Below are 6,093 nucleotides of genomic sequence, written 5' to 3'. Positions count from 1 at the left end.
GCCACAGGCCCAGAAGTGAATACTGGGTGAAAAGGCCCAAGTTTGGAGGGGTGCCATCGCCACGCCCTTGGGTTAAGGCTATTAATGTCTACTTTTGTTTTTACAGTGTCCGACTCTCTACCTGTGAGGCACGTTTGGACCAAATCGGTCACCTTCGGATTTTGGGCAAATTTCGTATGGTTTCTCCTTTGAGATTTTTTGGATTTTGGGTCATATTGGTCACCTGCTCAGATTTACCAGTCATATCACCCACAGGTCAATGGCGTCCAAGGCTGCCGTGGAGTCCAATTTGACACCACTGAGGGATACGGTATGGGTGCCACAGACCCAAAATTGAATACTGGGTGAAAAGGCCCAAGTTTGGAGGGGTGCCATCGCCACGCCCTTTGGCTAAGGCTGTTCATGTCTACCTTCTTTTGCACCTTGTCCGATTCTCTATCTGTGAGGCAAGTTTGTACCGAATCAGTCGCCTTCGGTTTTTGGGCAAAATTTGTAATGTTTCTCCTTTGAGATTTTTTTGATTTTGGGTCATTTTGGTCACCTGCTCAGATTTACCCGCCATATCACCCAAAGGTCGAGGGCGTCCACGGGTGCCGTGGAGTCCATTTTGCAAAACATCATTGATACGGTAATGGTGCCACAGGCCCAAAAGTGAATACTGGGTGAAAAGGGCCAAGTTTGGAGGGGTGCCATCGCCACGTTCTTGGGCTAAGGCTATTAATGTCTACTTTTGTTTTTACTGTGTCCGACTCTGTACCTGTGAGGCAAGTTTGGACCCAATCGGTCACCTTCGGATTTTGGGCCAAATTCGTATGGTTTCCTTTGAGATTTTTTGGATTTTGGGTCATTTTGGTCACCTGCTCCGATTTACCCGTCATATCACCCATAGGTCGAGGGTGTCCAGGGCTGTCGTGGAGTTCAATTTGACACCACTTAGGGATACGGTATGGGTGCAACAGGCTCAAAAGTCAATACTGGGTGAAAAGCCCACATTTTGGAGGGGTGCCATCGCCACGCCTTTGGGATACGGCTGTTCATGTCTACCTTGCTTTGTACTTTGTCTGACTCTCTACCTGTGAGGCACGTTTGGACCAAATCGGTCACCTTCGGATTTTGGGCAAATTTCGTATGGTTTCTCCTTTGAGATTTTTTGGATTTTGGGTCATATTGGTCACCTGCTCAGATTTACCAGTCATATCACCCACAGGTCAATGGCGTCCAAGGCTGCCGTGGAGTCCAATTTGACACCACTGAGGGATACGGTATGGGTGCCACAGACCCAAAATTGAATACTGGGTGAAAAGGCCCAAGTTTGGAGGGGTGCCATCGCCACGCCCTTTGGCTAAGGCTGTTCATGTCTACTTTTCTTTGTAGTGTGTCCGACTCTGTACCTCTGAGGCAAGTTTGGACCAAATCGGTCACCTTCGGATTTTGGGCAAAATTCCTATGGTTTCTCCTTTGTGATTTTTTGGATTTTGGGTCATTTTGGTCACCTGTTCCAATTTACCCGCCATATTACCCACAGGTCGACGGCGTCCAGGGCTGCCGTGGAGTCCAATTTGACACCACTGAGGGATACGGTTTGGTTGCCACAGGTCCAGAAGTGAATACTGGGTGAAAAGGCCCAAGTTTGGAGGGATGCCACCGCCACTCCCTTGGGCTAAGGCTATTAATGTCTACTTATCTTTGTACTGTGTCCGACTCTGTACCTGTGAGGCAAGTTTGGACCCAATCGGTCACCTTCGGATTTTGGGCCAAATTTGTATTTTCTCTGAGATTTTTTGGAATTTGGGTCATTTTGATCACCTGCTCCGATTTACCCGCCATCTCACCCACAGGTTGAGGGCGTCCAGGGCTGCCGTGGAGTCCAATTTGACACCACTAAGAGATACGGTATGGGTGCCAGAGGCCCAGAAGTGAATACTGGGTGAAAAGGCCCAAGTTTGGAGGGGTGCCAACGCCACGCCCTTGGGCTAAGGCTGTTCATGTCTACCTTGCTTTGTACTTTGTCCGACCCTCTACCTGTGAGGCAAGATTGGACCAAATCAGTCACCTTCGGATTTTGGTCAAAATTCGTATGGTCTCCTTTGAGATTTCTTGGATTTTGGGTCATAAAGGTCACCTGCTCAGATTTACCCGCCATATCACCCACAGGTCGAGGGCGTCCACGGGTGCCGTGGAGTCCAATTTGACACCACTGACGGATACGGTATGGGTGCCACACGCCCATAAGTGAATACCTTGTGAAAAGGCTCAAGTTTGAAGGGGTGCCACCGCCACGCCCTTGGGCTAAGGCTGTTAATGTCTACCTTCCTCTATACTTTGTCCGACTGTCTACCTGTGAGGCAAGTTTGGAATATATCGGTCACCTTAAGATTTTGGGCAAAATTTCATATGGTTTCTCCTTTGAGGTAATTTGGATTTTGTGTCATTCTGGTCACCTGCTCAGATTTACACGCCATATCAACCACAGGTCGAGGGCGTCCAAGGGTGCCGTGGAGTCCAATTTGACACCACTCAGGGATACGGTATGGGTGTCACAGGCCCAAAAGTGAATACTGGGTGAAAAGGCCCAAGTTTGGAGAGGTGCCACCGCCACACCCTTTGGCTAAGGCTGTTCATGTCTACCTTGCATTGTACTTTGTCCGACTCTCTACTTGTGACGCAAGTTTGGACCAAATCGGTCATCTTCGGATTATGGGCAAAATTCGTATGGTTTCTCCTTTGAGGTTGTTTGGGTTATGGGTCATTTTGGTCACCTTCTCAGATTTACCCGCCACATCACCCACAGGTCGAGGGCGTCCACGGCTGCCGTGGAGTCCAATTTGACACCACTCAGCGATACGGTATGGGTCCCAGAGGCCCACAAGTATACTGGGTGAAAAGGCCCAAGATTGGAGGGGTGCCACCGCCACGCATTTGGGCTAAGGCTGTTGTTCTCTATCTTGCTTTGTACCTTGTCCGACTCTCTACCTGTGAGGCAAGTTCGGACCAAATCGGTTAGCTTCGGATTTTGGGCAAAATTCATATGATATCTCCTTTGAGATTTTATGGATTTTTGGTCATTTTGGTAACCTGCTCATATTTACCCGTCATATCACCCACAGGTAGAGGGCGTCCAGGACTGCCGTGGAGTCCAATATAACACCACTAAGGGATACGGTATGGTTGCCACAGGCCCAAAAGTGAATACTGGGTGAAAAGGCCAAAGTTTGGAGGGGTGCCACCGCCACGCCCTTAGGCTAAGGCTGTTCATGTTTACCTTCCTTTGTACTTTGTCCGATTCTCTATCTGTGAGGCAGGTTTGGACCAAATCGGTCACCTTCGGATTTTGGGCAAAATTCAAATGGTTACTACTATGAGATTTTTGGATTTTGGGTCATTACAAAGGATTACAAAGGCGGAGCATGCCGACAGGATACCTTTTTATCCATAACTAGGTCAGATAAAAAAAAAAAAAAAAAAAAAAAAAAAAAAATCATATTAATAATAAATAAAAACTATAATAATGTAAATAACAAATAAAATACATAAATAAATGCATAGGTATAGTTGAATAACAAATAAACAGGTAAATAGTAAATGATAATAAATTGACATATAACTAATATTAAATGAAAATCAGACAGACAAATTTTAACAAAACAAAAACAAATAATATAACAAATTATAATCATTACAGCATCTTACTTAGGTATTTATGTAAATGATTCTTAAAGCTCCGAACTGAACTACATTGCACTACCTGTGCAGGAAGTTTATTCCATTCATTAACCACACAGTTGGCAAAGTTGTTTCTACCTACTTCCAAATTGAATCTATTTCCGGACAGTTTGAGACCATTGTTTCTTGTCTGATTCTCATTCAATGTGAAAATTTGGTCACTTTTGATGTTGTCAATTCCTTTAAAATCTTAAAGACCTGTATCAAGTCACCTCTGAGTCTACGCTTTTTTAGGGAAAACAGATTCATGTGCTTAAGTCGATTTTCGTATGATTTATTTTTTATATTTGGAATCAGTTTTGTGGCTCGCCGTTGTACTTTTTCCAATCTGTAAATGTCACCTGCTCCGATTTACCCGCCGTATCACCCACAGGTCGAGGGTGTCCATCGCTGCCGTGGAGTCCAATTTGACACCACTCAGGGATACGGTATGGGTGCCATAGGCCATTAATTGAATACTGGGTGAAAAGACCCAAGTTTGGAAGAGTGCCACTTTGAGGCATGTTTGGACCAAATCGCTCACCTTCGGATTTTGGGCAAAATTCGTATGGTTTCTCCTGTGAGATTTATTGAATTTTGGGTAATTTTGGTCACCTACTCAGATTTACCCGCCATATCACCCACAGGTCGAGGGCGTCCACGGCTGCCGTGGAGTCCAATTTGACACCACTCAGGGATATGGTATGGGTGCCACAGGCACAGAAGTGAATACTGGGTGAAAAGGACCAAGTTTGGAGGGGTGCCACTGCCACGCCCTTGGGCTAAGGCTGTTCATGTCTACCTTCCTTTGTACTTTGTCCGACTCTCTACCTGTGAGGCAAGTTTGGACCAAATCGGTCACCTTCGGATTTTGGGCAAAATTCATATGGTTTCTCCTTTGAGATTTTTTGGATTTTGGGTCATTTTGGTCACCTGCTCAGATTTACCCGCCATATCACCCACAGGTCGAGGGCGTCCAGGGCTGCCGTGGAGTCCAATTTGACACCACTCAGGGATATGGTATGGGTGCCACAGGCCCAAAAGTGAATACTGGGTGAAAAGGCCCAAGTTTGGAGGGATGCCACCGCCACACTCCTGGGGTAAGGCTGTTCATGTCTACCTTGCTTTGTACTTTGTCTGACACACTACCTGTGAGGGAAGTTTGGACCAAATCGATCACCTTCGGATTTTGGGCAAAATTGATATGGTTTCTCCTTTGAGATTTTTTGGATTTTGGGTCATTTTGGTCACCTGCTCTGATTTACCCGCCATATCACCCACAGGTCGAGGGCGTTGAGGGCTGCCGTGGAATCCAATTTGACACCACGCAGGGATACGGTATGGGTGCCAGAAGCCCACAAGTGATTACTGGGTGAAAAGGCCCAAGTTTGGAGGGGTGCCACCGCCATGCCCTTGGGCTAAGGCTGTTCATGTCTACCTTCATTTGTAATTTGTTCGACACTCTACCTTTGAGGGAAGTTTGGACCAAATCTACATTAAATTAAAATAACAAAAGTAGGGATTATACAATATCGTAATACATATATCAACAGCTTTTTCCCCTTTTACAAGGGGAAAAAAAACAATCACAAAATCCACTCCCTCCCATTCCATCCCCACATACTCCACTCCCATTCACCCCCTCTTATCTTGGGGTCATCATTGCATATCACCCATTGCTCTGTGTCGGTAGCAGTTTAGCAAAATGGCACATCCACAGCAAGGCTGCTTCATTTAATTGGCAACCCCCCTTCTCCGTCCCCTCGTGCAGAAAAAGAGATGGAGAAATCCCTTTTGGCTGCATCAAAATATTCACATTTAATCCCTCAAACCCCCCATCCCCTGCCCATTCCCTTCCATGCATCACAGCATCATCCATACACAACCATTCCCCACTCACCTCTATCTTCTGTCTTCACCGTCCTTCCTCCACAGAAATTTCCCTCTTTCCCAATGCCCCTTTTACCCCATCCATCCATCCAAGGATTAAAAAAGTGGACCATGCTGACAGGAGACCTCAAGTTCTTTCTTTTTCCTGAGGATTTATATTGATCAATTTATTAACTTAATTACTGATATGAGGAGGAATAGGCGGGGGGGTGGGGGCCGGGGTAGTATGTGTGAGTAAATTTTGACGCAGCCCGAAGGGATTTCTCCCCGTCCTCGCCTTATATGCAGAGGGGGACGGAGAGGGGGGGTCGCCGATTGAATGAAGCGGCCTTGCTGTGGATGTGCTGTGTCTTGCGACACTGCTTCTGACCCAGGGCGGTGGGCAGGGTGCAGGGATGACCCATCATCCAGGAGGTGCTCAGATGAGAGGGAGGGTGGGAGGGGTGTGGAGTGTATTTAGGGATGAAATGGGTGGGAGTGTTTTTATGCCTTTCCCTTTTT

Source organism: Oratosquilla oratoria, chromosome 41, assembly GCF_046742065.1.
Source record: "Oratosquilla oratoria isolate Oo_2021 chromosome 41, ASM4674206v1, whole genome shotgun sequence".
Lineage (NCBI taxonomy): Eukaryota > Metazoa > Arthropoda > Malacostraca > Stomatopoda > Squillidae > Oratosquilla > Oratosquilla oratoria.
Note: the sequence above shows the minus strand (reverse complement) of the source record.